General features: G+C 42.2%; 1 pseudogene; it reads left to right on the forward strand.

Moving 5' to 3' along the window:
• Positions 1 to 15193, forward strand: part of LOC135546866 (rab3 GTPase-activating protein catalytic subunit-like) — a 75304-nt pseudogene that overhangs the window by 20256 nt on the left and 39855 nt on the right.

Here is a 15193-nt window from a genome sequence, read left to right on the forward strand (position 1 = left end):
GGGAAGCTCTAGCAGGGCAGAAATGTGACAAAATGACTTGTTGGAAAGGAATTCTGTGGCGGTGCCACGTTGAAAGGCACTGAGTTCTTCAGTAAGGCCATTATACTTCCAATGTTTGTCTATGGAGAATACATGGCTGTGTGCTTGATTTTATACACCTGTCAGCAACGGGCGCGTCTGAAATAGTGGAATCCACTAATTTGAAGGAGTGTCCACATACTTTTGTATATATAGTGTATGTTCAAATACCTACCATATCGTTATCAATGGCACTGTTTAGACACACAGCCAGCCATTGTTGATTACTGTACAATCTGCACCAGTCTAACACATTGATCTATTCATTACTATATTGTAACGATCCAGTAACTCATTGTTACTGTGGTACCATAAATCACTTTAACGCAATACCTGACGAATTCAGTACATGCACACAGTGCATATTTCATTTTTCACAGACTTGTAATAAATCATAGTTGTAATATAAAACCCCTAATTATCTTTAAAAGTCACAGATAAAGGGTTGATCTTAATAAGTATGGTAATGAGAAGCATGACGTGACACCGAGACTGACAGAATCAACTCCACAAAAGCATTAGTGCTCAGCCTCTAATTTTCAAAGGCTTTTGGGGGCAGATAGCTACTATAATACATCTTATTATAAAGGCAATGTCTTCTCAAATGTGGTGACCACCACTGATTTAGCCTCTATGCTGTGAGTGTCTCCTCCCTCCCAACCCGCGTCCTTCCCTTCTGTCTCCTCCCTCCCAACCCGCGTCCTTCCCTTCTGTCTCCTCCCTCCCAACCCGCGTCCTTCCCTTCTGTGTACTCCCTCCTTTTGCCCCCCCCCTCCCTCCGTGTCTCCCTCCCTCTGTGTCTCCCCCCCTCCCTCTGTGTCTCCCTCCCTCCGTGTCTCCCTCCCTTTGTCCCCCCCTCCCTCCGTGTCTCCCTCTCTGTGTCTCCCCCCCTCCCTCCGTGTCTCCGTCCCTCTGTGTCCCCCCCCCTCCGTCCCTCCGTCCCTCCCTCTCTCCCTGCTGTTTGAGTGAACTCAGAGCCCAGCTCCTGGAGTGATTTGTAGCTCCTCTCCTCCTCATCAATTATAGATGGGGCTGAAAAGTAGAGCTAATTAATGCAATGGGTTGAGGCTGACCCTCGTCAATGATTAACACGAGGCGATAGCCGGTCACTGAGGAGGGGAGAGTGTGGCCCAGGCTGTCTGATGTCAGTTTCTATCCACACACACAAAGACGACCCCGGACACACACAGCAGATGTTGGAAAAAGGCGAGGCGAGGATGGATGCCTTGCCTAGTTAAGAGAGCGGAACGATCATGTGCTGTGTGGAGCGGTGAGGGAGAGATGGATGAAGGGTGTGAGTGTAAAATAGATGAGTGTCAGCACTTCTTCCAGAACGGGCCGACGGCTTCACACAAGCTCTGAGGCTGCAGCTGCGGTGGCTGTCTGGGCCGTGCACAATCTCCATCACACACACACACACACACACACACACACACACACACACACACACACACACACACACGCACACAGAATTGTAATAAAAAGAACAGTTGGACAATGGATGAAGATACTCCAAACTAAAATGAATCAGATACTGTATTGACTGAATTATGACACATAAAACATTTTAATGGCACAGACAAATAATAACAGTTCGGGTATTCCATTTATTATCAGATTTTACTTTTTTTTCTTAGATTATATATACATTTTGTAATGAAATGAGGTATTTGTAAAACATATTTTGTATTAAAATAATGAAAGTTAGATGTGCCTAATTTGCATAAATATAATGGTAGACTATATATAGGGATAGATTAACATAAAGGGGTGGAAAAGGGCTGTTAACCACCAAAAATGTGCTCGGTCCATGCCTACCTGCACTAACCTGATCTGTCTAGACTGCCTCATAAATTACCGTTGTCACGTTCTGTTGCGTAATTCGACAAGTGTGTCAATAGCAGATTACCTTCGGGTTAAAAATCAACGCGATTGGCTCTAGATTACACCTATACTTTACAATGTTTGCAAGGTCAGATATATCACTATAATCTGAGTGTTCATTTTCGGAAGTTACTTTCATTTCAGCTCATCTAATTTATTAAACATTTTAACTGTATTAAATTCAATTTTTTCTATTCCACAAAAAAATAAATGTGCGTGAAAATAAAGTCATTTTTCTTCTCCTTGTGATGTAAGTGTCGGGACGATGTGTTTATTCACTGACGAAGCTTTAGCGTTCTTATAGATGCAACGGAAAGACAATGTATTCCATTGAGCCCATTTCAGCCGTTACCGGGGTGTGTTTGGCAGGTCACTTCCGCGGTCGTAACGTTATCGGGGAAAAACTACAGGCACGAGCAAGACAGGCACGAGCAGGAGTAAAATGAAAGCAATCAACCCAGTGATATTTAAGTGGATTTTGCACCCCTCAAACACAGGAAATAGAGGGCAAGAAGACTGATCCTCTAGTGGGCTGGGCATGGGCGTCTCCAGACACACAAACACACACACACACACACACACACACACACACACGCTGGTGTATCATGTGGAGAGTTTTGTACTCGTCTTTTCTTCATCTGTCTCTCTCCCTCTCATCCACACACCTTTCTCCAAACGTGTCTCTATCAGTCATATATCACACCCACTATCCCTTAATACGTCTGTTTCCTCTCTTTTGTCTTTCTCTTGCTGTCTGTCCTCTCCATGACACTTTCTCTCCTCTGCTGTCTCTCTCTCTCTCTCTCTCTCTCTTCCTACATCCATCTATCCATTATCTGTGTCTGTATGTCTCTGTCTGAATCTGTCTCTCTCTCTCTTCCTACATCCATCTATCCATTGTCTGTGTGTCTCTGTCTGAATCTGTCTCTCTCTCTCTTCCTACATCCATCTATCCATTGTCTGTGTGTCTCTGTCTGAATCTGTCTCTCTCTCTCTTCCTACATCCATCTATCCATTATCTGTATGTCTGTATGTCTCTGTCTGAATCTGTCTCTCTCTCTCTTCCTACATCCATCTATCCATTGTCTGTGTGTCTCTGTCTGAATCTGTCTCTCTCTTCCTACATCCATCTATCCATTGTCTGTGTGTCTCTGTCTGTCTGTCTCTCTCTTCCTACATCCATCTATCCATTATCTGTATGTCTGTATGTCTCTGTCTGAATCTTCCATTGTCTGTGTGTCTCTGTCTGAATCTGTACATCCATCTATCCATTGTCTGTGTGTCTCTGTCTCTCTCTCTTCCTACATCCATCTATCCATTATCTGTATGTCTGTATGTCTCTGTCTGAATCTGTCTCTCTCTCTCTTCCTACATCCATCTATCCATTATCTGTATGTCTGTGTGTCTCTGTCTGAATCTGTCTCTCTCTCTCTTCCTACATCCATCTATCCATTATCTGTATGTCTGTATGTCTCTGTCTGAATCTGTCTCTCTCTCTCTTCCCACATCCATCTATCCATTATCTGTATGTCTGTATGTCTCTGTCTGAATCTCTCTCTCTTCCTACATCCATCTATCCATTATCTGTATGTCTGTGTGTCTCTGTCTGAATCTGTCTCTCTCTCTTCCTACATCCATCTATCCATTGTCTGTGTGTCTCTGTCTGAATCTGTCCCTCTTCCTACATCCATCTATCCATTATCTGTATGTCTGTATGTCTCTGTCTGAATCTGTCTCTCTCTCTCTTCCTACATCCATCTATCCATTATCTGTATGTCTGTATGTCTCTGTCTGAATCTGTCTCCATCTCCGCTTTTTCTTCTAGTCCCTTTCAGACATTTCCTCGCTCTCTCTGTTTCTCTAACACATTTTCTCTTTCTCCCTATCCATCTTCCTCTCTCCTCTCACACTCCTCCTCCCTCCCTCTGTCTTTTAAACAGCAGGGATAGGGTAGGGGAAGAGTGGGGGCAGGCAGAGATAGGTGTTTTAGATTCATGGCGATGCCACTTCATTTGTAATGAGGCGGATTGGCTCTGCTTCACACTGCTCACACAAACTTGCTCTGCTCGGCAGTCACACCTTCCTTCCCTGAGTTGAATTAGTCTTCAGTGGGTAAAGTGTTTGGCCGCCTCTCCTCTCCACTATTTATACCTCCAAACTCTTCTGCGTACTAAATAGCACCCTATACCTTATACAGTGCACACATTTCACCAGGGCCCATAGGGCTCTCAGGTCAAAAGTAGTGCACTAAATAGGGAATACGGTTGTTGGGTGAACTATCCCTTCAAAACACAGGTATAATATGAACGATTTCATCAAACTAAGCCAAGCTCGAAGTCCTGAAAAACAGTCTAGTTTATATCAGAGCAAGAGATGACAAATAATGAAAAAGCTTTACAACATGAATCCATATGTGTTATTTAATAGTTCTGATGTCTTCACTATTATTCTACAATGTAGAAAATAGTACAAATAAAGAAACCCTGTAATGAGTAGGTGTGTCCAAACTTTTGACTGGTACTGTATGTATGTACAGTGGGGCAAAAAAGTATTTAGTCAGCCACCAATTGTGCGAGTTCTCCCACTTAAAAAGATGAGAGAGGCCTGTAATTTTCAAAACAACCACAAACAGGTACCCAAAACAACCACAAACAGGTACCCAAAACAACCATGAACAGGTACCCAAAACAACCACAAACAGGTACCCAAAACAACAGCGAACAGTTACCCAAAACAACCACAAACAGGTACCCAAAACAACCAGGAACAGGTACCCAAAACAACCACGAACAGGTACCCAAAACAACAACGAACAGGTACGCAAAACAACCACAAACAGGTACCCAAAACAACCTAAAAGTACCCAACACAAACAGGTACCCAAAACAACACAAAAGTACCCCAAAACAACCACGAACAGGTACCTAAAACAACAACGAACAGGTACGCAAAACAACCACAAACAGGTACCCAAAACAACCCAAAAGTACCCCAAAACAACCACGAACAGGTACCCAAAACAACCACAAACAGGTACCCGAAACAACCACAAACAGGTACCCAAAACAATCCAAAAGTACCCAAAACAACCACGAACAGGTACCCCGAAACAACCCAAAAGTACCCCAAAACAACCATAACCAACCATAAACGGATACCCAAAAGTACCTAAAACAACCACAAAGAATCACAATGTGATAATAGTGGGGTGCCAGGTAGCCCAGCGGTTGGGCCAGTAAATTAAAGGTTGCTGGTTCAAATCCCCGGGCCGACTGTGTGAAAAATCTGCGGTCTGGTTGTTTTTGGCCACTGTTTTAGATGCTTTTGTTGTTTGGGGGTACCTGTTTGTGGTTGTTTTTGGTCCTTAGATTATTTTTTGCTGTCATTGTTTTGGGTGCCTGTTTGGGGTTGTTTTTGGTCCTTAGATTATTTTTTTCTGTCATTGTTTTGGGTGCCTGTTTGGGGTTGTTTTTGGTCCTTAGATTATTTTTTTCTGTCATTGTTTTGGGTGCCTGTTTGGGGTTGTTTTTGGTCCTTAGATTATTTTTTCTGTCATTGTTTTGGGTGCCTGTTTGTTTTGGTTGTTGTTTTGGGGTCCTTAGATTATTTTTGCTGTCATTGTTTTGGGTGCCTGTTTGTGGTTGTTTTTGGTCCTTAGATTATTTTTTGCTGTCATTGTTTTGGGTGCCTGTTTGGGGTTGTTTTTGGTCCTTAGATTATTTTTTCTGTCATTGTTTTGGGTGCCTGTTTGGGGTTGTTTTTGGTCCTTAGATTATTTTTGCTGTCATTGTTTTGGGTGCCTGTTTGGGGTTGTTTTTGGTCCTTAGATTATTTTTTGCTGTCATTGTTTTGGGTGCCTGTTTGGGGTTGTTTTTGGTCCTTAGATTATTTTTTGCTGTCATTGTTTTGGGTGCCTGTTTGGGGTTGTTTTTGGTCCTTAGATTATTTTTGCTGTCATTGTTTTGGGTGCCTGTTTGGGGTTGTTTTTGGTCCTTAGATTATTTTTTGCTGTCATTGTTTTGGGTGCCTGTTTGGGGTTGTTTTTGGTCCTTAGATTATTTTTTGCTGTCATTGTTTTGGGTGCCTGTTTGGGGTTGTTTTTGGTCCTTAGATTATTTTTTGCTGTCATTGTTTTGGGTGCCTGTTTGGGGTTGTTTTTGGTCCTTAGATTATTTTTGCTGTCATTGTTTTGGGTGCCTGTTTGGGGTTGTTTTTGGTCCTTAGATTATTTTTTCTGTCATTGTTTTGGGTGCCTGTTTGGGGTTGTTTTTGGTCCTTAGATTATTTTTTCTGTCATTGTTTTGGGTACCTGTTTGTGGTTGTTTTTGGTCCTTAGATTATTTTTGCTGTCATTGTTTTGGGTGCCTGTTTGTGGTTGTTTTGGTCCTTAGATTATTTTTTTCTGTCATTGTTTTGGGTGCCTGTTTGGGGTTGTTTTTGGTCCTTAGATTATTTTTGCTGTCATTGTTTTGGGTACCTGTTTGTGGTTGTTTTTGGTCCTTAGATTATTTTTGCTGTCATTGTTTTGGGTGCCTGTTTGGGGTTGTTTTTGGTCCTTAGATTATTTTTGCTGTCATTGTTTTGGGTGCCTGTTTGGGGTTGTTTTTGGTCCTTAGATTATTTTTTTCTGTCATTGTTTTGGGTGCCTGTTTGGGGTTGTTTTTGGTCCTTAGATTATTTTTTTCTGTCATTGTTTTGGGTGCCTGTTTGGGGTTGTTTTTGGTCCTTAGATTATTTTTTGCTGTCATTGTTTTGGGTGCCTGTTTGGGGTTGTTTTTGGTCCTTAGATTATTTTTTGCTGTCATTGTTTTGGGTGCCTGTTTGGGGTTGTTTTTGGTCCTTAGATTATTTTTTGCTGTCATTGTTTTGGGTGCCTGTTTGGGGTTGTTTTTGGTCCTTAGATTATTTTTTGCTGTCATTGTTTTGGGTGCCTGTTTGGGGTTGTTTTGGGTCCTTAGATTATTTTTTTCTGTCATTGTTTTGGGTGCCTGTTTGGGGTTGTTTTGGGTCCTTAGATTATTTTTTTCTGTCATTGTTTTGGGTGCCTGTTTGGGGTTGTTTTGGGTCCTTAGATTATTTTTGCTGTCATTGTTTTGGGTGCCTGTTTGTGGTTGTTTTTGGTCCTTAGATTATTTTTTCTGTCATTGTTTTGGGTGCCTGTTTGGGGTTGTTTTTGGTCCTTAGATTATTTTTTCTGTCATTGTTTTGGGTGCCTGTTTGGGGTTGTTTTTGGTCCTTAGATTATTTTTGCTGTCATTGTTTTGGGTGCCTGTTTGTGGTTGTTTTTGGTCCTTAGATTATTTTTGCTGTCATTGTTTTGGGTGCCTGTTTGGGGTTGTTTTTGGTCCTTAGATTATTTTTTCTGTCATTGTTTTGGGTGCCTGTTTGGGGTTGTTTTTGGTCCTTAGATTATTTTTTCTGTCATTGTTTTGGGTGCCTGTTTGGGGTTGTTTTTGGTCCTTAGATTATTTTTTGCTGTCATTGTTTTGGGTGCCTGTTTGGGGTTGTTTTTGGTCCTTAGATTATTTTTTGCTGTCATTGTTTTGGGTGCCTGTTTGGGGTTGTTTTTGGTCCTTAGATTATTTTTTGCTGTCATTGTTTTGGGTGCCTGTTTGGGGTTGTTTTGGGTCCTTAGATTATTTTTGCTGTCATTGTTTTGGGTGCCTGTTTGGGGTTGTTTTGGGTCCTTAGATTATTTTTGCTGTCATTGTTTTGGGTGCCTGTTTGGGGTTGTTTTGGGTCCTTAGATTATTTTTGCTGTCATTGTTTTGGGTGCCTGTTTGGGGTTGTTTTGGGTCCTTAGATTATTTTTGCTGTCATTGTTTTGGGTGCCTGTTTGGGGTTGTTTTGGGTCCTTAGATTATTTTTGCTGTCATTGTTTTGGGTGCCTGTTTGGGGTTGTTTTTGGTCCTTAGATTATTTTTTCTGTCATTGTTTTGGGTGCCTGTTTGGGGTTTTTTTCTGTCATTGTTTTGGGTGCCTGTTTGGGGTTGTTTTTGGTCCTTAGATTATTTTTGCTGTCATTGTTTTGGGTGCCTGTTTGGGGTTGTTTTTGGTCCTTAGATTATTTTTTGCTGTCATTGTTTTGGGTGCCTGTTTGGGGTTGTTTTTGGTCCTTAGATTATTTTTTGCTGTCATTGTTTTGGGTGCCTGTTTGGGGTTGTTTTTGGTCCTTAGATTATTTTTTGCTGTCATTGTTTTGGGTGCCTGTTTGGGGTTGTTTTTGGTCCTTAGATTATTTTTTGCTGTCATTGTTTTGGGTGCCTGTTTGGGGTTGTTTTTGGTCCTTAGATTATTTTTTGCTGTCATTGTTTTGGGTGCCTGTTTGGGGTTGTTTTGGGTCCTTAGATTATTTTTGCTGTCATTGTTTTGGGTGCTCATTGTTTGGGGTTGTTTTGGGTCCTTAGATTATTTTTGCTGTCATTGTTTTGGGTGCCTGTTTGGGGTTGTTTTGGGTCCTTAGATTATTTTTGCTGTCATTGTTTTGGGTGCCTGTTTGGGGTTGTTTTGGGTCCTTAGATTATTTTTGCTGTCATTGTTTTGGGTGCCTGTTTGGGGTTGTTTTGGGTCCTTAGATTATTTTTGCTGTCATTGTTTTGGGTGCCTGTTTGGGGTTGTTTTTGGTCCTTAGATTATTTTTTCTGTCATTGTTTTGGGTGCCTGTTTGGGGTTGTTTTTGGTCCTTAGATTATTTTTGCTGTCATTGTTTTGGGTGCCTGTTTGGGGTTGTTTTTGGTCCTTAGATTATTTTTTCTGTCATTGTTTTGGGTGCCTGTTTGGGGTTGTTTTTGGTCCTTAGATTATTTTTTCTGTCATTGTTTTGGGTGCCTGTTTGTGGTTGTTTTGGGTCCTTAGATTATTTTTTTGCTGTCATTGTTTTGGGTACCTGTTTGTGGTTGTTTTGGGTCCTTAGATTATTTTTTGCTGTCATTGTTTTGGGTGCCTGTTTGGGGTTGTTTTTGGTCCTTAGATTATTTTTTGCTGTCATTGTTTTGGGTGCCTGTTTGGGGTTGTTTTTGGTCCTTAGATTATTTTTTGCTGTCATTGTTTTGGGTGCCTGTTTGGGGTTGTTTTGGGTCCTTAGATTATTTTTGCTGTCATTGTTTTGGGTGCCTGTTTGGGGTTGTTTTGGGTCCTTAGATTATTTTTGCTGTCATTGTTTTGGGTGCCTGTTTGGGGTTGTTTTTGGTCCTTAGATTATTTTTGCTGTCATTGTTTTGGGTGCCTGTTTGGGGTTGTTTTTGGTCCTTAGATTATTTTTGCTGTCATTGTTTTGGGTGCCTGTTTGGGGTTGTTTTGGTCCTTAGATTATTTTTGCTGTCATTGTTTTGGGTGCCTGTTTGGGGTTGTTTTTGGTCCTTAGATTATTTTTGCTGTCATTGTTTTGGGTGCCTGTTTGGGGTTGTTTTGGTCCTTAGATTATTTTTGCTGTCATTGTTTTGGGTGCCTGTTTGGGGTGATTAGTGGGACCTTGCCAGGGTGCAGAATCAGAATCCATTTTTATTCTCTATGAAATGAGGGACTTTTCTTTTAGCAGCTTTATCTGAACTAGTGAATCTTGTACATAACTCTCTGGGGATTGAACCTGTGTTTTCTGTGTGACTCACAAGAACAAGGGAACTCATCAAGCAAGGGAACTCATCAAGCAAGTTCGGCCGACCCCCTCTACAGTCAGTATTTTGTGTTAATTCAAATAACCATTTGATTTATGAACCTGAGTGGCTGTGATCATGACTTGCCTTACCAGTTGTGGAACCGAGGCAGACTTTAGAGAACATTGTGCAGTGTTCAGTTGCCCTTTAGGAACATGGAGACCAGACAGGACTGTGGACTGTGGACATGGCTCTACCAGACAGAAGCAGTGTTCATTAGCCAGGGCTGATGGGGGTTTGGTAGGGGGTTGTGGGTGTTCTGGCAGAGGGTTGTAGGTGCCTCAGGTGTTCCAGTGTTCCACAGGGCCCTAATGAATCTGACAAGCTGTCAGTCTGTCCTCTGTCCTGCTCAGAGTAACTGACAGGGCCAAACCTAGTGTCACACTCACACACTAATAAGTACTGTATTGTATTTCCTGGCACATATAGTCAAATGTTTAGGGTTGGTTTTCTGGCTTCCGTGTCTTGAAAAGCAACACACACACACACACCCATGCTACTTCATACATACACTTAACCCCCTAAAACACACTGAAACACTGAATGTTCTCTTTCCCACTCCATAGGAGCCAAGCGCCCATGACAGAGGACCTGCTGGAGGAGCAGTCGGAGGTGTTGGCCAAACTGGGCACGTCAGCCGAGGGTGCCCACCTCCGCGCTCGCATGCAGAGTGCCTGTCTGCTCTCAGACATGGAGTCTTTTAAGGTGAGGACACTCACACACCCACACCCTGACAACTAGACAACTCCTCACACACCCACACTGACAACTAGACCGACAATACAGTACACACACCCTGACATTAACGCTGGCACACACACACACACACACACACACACACACACACACACACACACACACACACACACACACACACACACACACACACACACACACACACACACACACACACACACACACACACACACACACACAAAGAGAGAGACACAAACACACACACACACACACACACACACACACACACACACACACACACACACACACACACACACACACACACACACACACACACAAACACACACACACACACACACACAGAGAGGCACACAAACACACACACTCACTGCCACCCAGACTGGGTGAGTGGCACAGGAGCCTATTAGTGGTCTCAGACCTCTCGGTCAGTCAGTGTGTCAGACCGGGGGGGCGTTTGATTAGATTCTCACAATCTCCCTCATCTCTCACAGTGGCACAGTGGAGGGCATGCTAATTGTGTTATCAATATCAATGAAATGCTTCGTATTAGATATTATGTTGGGTGTGCAATTGAAAATTTGATTGAGGTCTTATTTAGCTGATGTACTGTAGCGATGTCTGTTTTAGTACTAAATGCACTTAAAATAATTTCATTTTGGAAGTATCTCCATGTGAAGCCTCCGTAGTGTTGAATAATAGTGGTGGATGTTATGTCAGTAACCGTATTAGGATTAATACATTTTACAATTTACTAGACACTCTTATCCAGAGCGACTTGCATTAGTGAGTGTATACATTTAGGTACTTTTTCATACTGGTACCCCGTGGGAATCGAAGGCATTGCGAGCACCATGCTCTATCAACTGAGCCACACGGTACCTAGAAAACTCAACACATACAGTACCAGTAAAACATGTAAACACCTACTCATTCAGGGGTTTTTCTTTATTTTTACTATTTTCTACATTGTAGCATAATAGTGAAGATATCAAAACTATATAATGACACATATGGAATCATGTAGTAACCAAAATTGAGAAACAAATTAAAATATATTTGAGATTCTTCAAAGTAGCCACGCTTTGCCTTGATGACAGGTTTGCACACTCTTGGCATTCTCTCAACCAGTTTCATGAGGTAGTCACCTCGAATGCATTTCAGGTGTGCCTTGTTAAAAGTTAAACGTTGAAAGTTTCTTCATGTGCAGTCTCAAAAACCATCAAGCTCTATGATGAAACTGGCTCTCATGAGGACCGCCACAGGAAAGGAAGACCCAGAGTTACCTGCAGCAGAGGATAAGTTCATTAAAGTTACCAGCCTCAGAAATTGCAGCCAAAATAAATGCTTCACAGTATTCAAGTAACAGACACATCTCAACATCAACTGTTCAGAGGAGACTGCGTGAATCAGGCATTCATGGTAAAATTGCTGCAAAGAAACCACTACTAAAGGACACCAATAATAAGAAGAGACTTGCTTGGGCCAAGAAACACAAGCTATGGACATTAGACTGGTGGAAATCTGTCCTTTGGTCTGATGAGCCCGAATTTTAGATTTTTGGTTCCAACCGCTGTGTGTTTGTGAGACGCAGAGTAGGTGAACAAATTATCTACGCATGTGTGGTTCCCACGTAAAGCATGGAGGAGGAGGTGTGATGGTGCTTTGCTGGTGACACTTAACCAGCATGGCTACCACAGCATTCTGCAGCGATACACCATCCCATCTGGTTTGTGATTAGTGAGACTATAAATGCTTAGTGAGATAATAAATTGTTTTTCAACAGGACAATCACCCAAAACACACCTCTAGGCTGTGTATACGCTATTTGATCAAGATGGAAAGTGATGGAGTGCTGCATCAGATAACCTGGCCTCCACAATCAGCAAACCTCAACCCAATTGAGATTGTTTGGGATTAGTTGGACTGCATAGTGAAGGAAAAGCAGCCAACAAGTGCTCAGTATATGTGGGAACTCCTTCAAGACGGTTGGGAAAGCATTCCTCATGAAGCTTGTTGAGAAAATGCCAAGAGTGTGCAAATCTATCATCAAGGCAAAGGGTGCCTACTCATAAAATACTTTTTGATTTGTTTAACACTTTTTTTGGTTACTACATGTCTTCACTATTATCCTACAAAACCCTTGAATGAGTAGGTGTGTCCAAACTTTTGACTGGTACTGAAAATGCTTTTGAAAATTAAAGTCAATTTCCTTCCTTTGTCATGAGTACAAATCTTCAAAACAGCTCTTTACAATCCCACTATGTATGCATCTTGAATGAATTTAGCCAAGTTACATTTAATAGCTCCCTTAAAGTTATAGGAACAGGCCAAAAAAAGCTGAATTAATCTCTGTTGTCACCATACCGCATTTTTCTGCTGAGTAGCATTCAGCCTCACCTGCTAACTTGCTATTGGACCCAAGAGGTTCGGAACATCAGGTCACCATCTTTAAACGTCTCTGATGGGACTTCCGGCTCCACCCCCTTTGTTCCCAACGGTAACAAACGCTGACAAATAGTGTTCCGTCGGAGGGGCACAGTCGCAACTTTTTGACGCATTACCCCGGTCTGTTTTTAACTGGCCCACTAAATGCTCTACTTTGGAGTATGTTCTTCTCAACCTCTTCTTCTTCTGTCCTCTCTGAGCTCCAACAACAGCTGACAAGAGAGGGAGGGAGGGAGGGAGGTTATAAACTAGAGGAAGAAGAATGTTGTGTACTCAGGTATAGCGATTAGTTGAGTTAGAATGGCCTCTAAATTTAGTGTGAGCTGTCTCGGGGCCGGGGCCAACCGGCTCTGTGTGCAATTGTGCTTAGCCAAGCATAATCTGGCATTTTAGCTTTAATTATCCCAGTCCCTGACGGTGCAGAGCAGGGAGGATTGACCGCTAATGAATTTTGGGTAATATGACAGCCATGCAGCACATACCAGCCCCCTCCTCAACTCAGTGTGTTGTGCACACACACGCGTCACATGCACACACAAACACAGACACACACTTATTCCGCAGGGGGACAGCAGCAGAGGAGAAGTCTCCTGTCTGTCTGTGTCTCTGTTTGTCCTGTCCTGGGCCCCCAGGCTACTGCGGAGAGCTCCTGTCTCAAGTTATTCATGCTTTAGCCTCATTGTCATCAATCCATCTACTGTTGCTTCACTGAGATTGAGTGGTCTCCTCTGTACCAATCTTATAGTGACTTCAGAAAGTATTCACACCGCTTGACTTGTTCCACATTTTGTTGTGTTACAGCCTGATTTTAAAATGGATTAAGTTGAGATTTTGTGTCACTGGCCTACACACAATTCCCCATAATGCCAAAGTGGAATTATGTTTTTAGATTTTTTTACAAACTAATACAAAATAAAAACCTGAAATGTCTTGACTCAATAAGTATCCTAAAAAGTCACATAAGTTGCATGGGCATTAAAACACATTACGGAATACCACTTTCCATATTTTCAAGCATAGTGGTGGCTGCATCATGTTATGGGTATGCTTGTAATCGTTAAGGACTAGAGAGTTTTTCAGGATAAAAACCTGGTTGTCTACTTTTTCATCTGACACAGAGATGAATTAACCTTTCATCAGGACAATAACCTAAAACACAAGTCCAAATCTACACTGTATTTGCTTACCAAGAACACAGTGAATGTTACTGAGTTACAGTTTTGACTTAAATCTACTTAGAAATCTAAGGTAAGACCTAAGAATTGGTTGTCTAGCAATGATCAACCACCAATTTGACAGAGCTTGAAGAATTGTGAAGAATATAATGGGCAAATGTTGCACAATCCAAAGCTCTTAGAGGCTTACCCAGTAAGACTGACAGCTGTAATCACTGCCAAAGGTTCTTCTACAAAGTAGTGACTCTGGGGTGTGAAAACTTATATAAATTAGATGTTTCTGGATTTCATTTTCAGTAAATGTGCATTACATTTCAAAAAACATGTTTTCACTTTGTCATTATGGTTATTGTGTGTAGATGGGTAAGAAGAAAACAAATATTTAATCCCTTTTGAATTCAGGCTGTAACCCAACAAAAATGTGGAATACGTCTAGGGGTATGAATACTTTCTGAAGGCACCGTATTGACTGTGTAGAGCTCAGAAACATAATGAAACATTGACATGCCTGCCTGTGTCTGATTCTGTGTCAGGCAGCGAATCCGGGCTGTACCCTGGAGGACTTTGTGCGGTGGTACTCCCCCAGGGACTACTTTGAGGAGGAGGTGGTGGATGAGAGCGGGGACACGGTGGTCAGGGGTGACCTGAGTGCCAGGATGAAGATCCCCGGGAACATGTGGATGGAGGCGTGTGCCACAGCCAAGACCACCCCTGCTCACAGACCACCCCTGCTCGCCTGTTTGACGACACCAAGGAAGCTGAGAAGGTATGGACATAGGAGCATTTAGAATAGTATTGTCCATTGTAACTTAATGAACAGAGAAAGCATTGTCTAGTAGGCTTAGAAGGTAGGCATCGATGAGCACCGAACAGAAGTAGGATTCACTATATATTTTACCTCTTGGGGATGTCATTCGAAAACATAATGAACAGGCAGTTAACCCACTGTTCCTAGGCCGTCATGGAAAATAAGAATTTGTTCTTAACTGACTTGCCTAGTTAAATAAAGGTAAAATAAATATAAATACATAAATAAAGACTCGGTCTCAACCTTTAAGTCTTTACTGAAGACTCATCTCTTCAGTGGGTCATACAGTATGATTGAGTATAGTCTGGCCCAGGAGTGCGAAGGTGAATGTAAAGGCTCTGGAGCAACGAACCTCCCTTGCTGTCTCTGCCTGGCCGCTTCCCCTCTTTCCACTGGGATTCTCTGCCTCTAACCCTATTACAGGGGCTGAGTCC

Source organism: Oncorhynchus masou, chromosome 10, assembly GCF_036934945.1.
Source record: "Oncorhynchus masou masou isolate Uvic2021 chromosome 10, UVic_Omas_1.1, whole genome shotgun sequence".
NCBI lineage: Eukaryota > Metazoa > Chordata > Actinopteri > Salmoniformes > Salmonidae > Oncorhynchus > Oncorhynchus masou.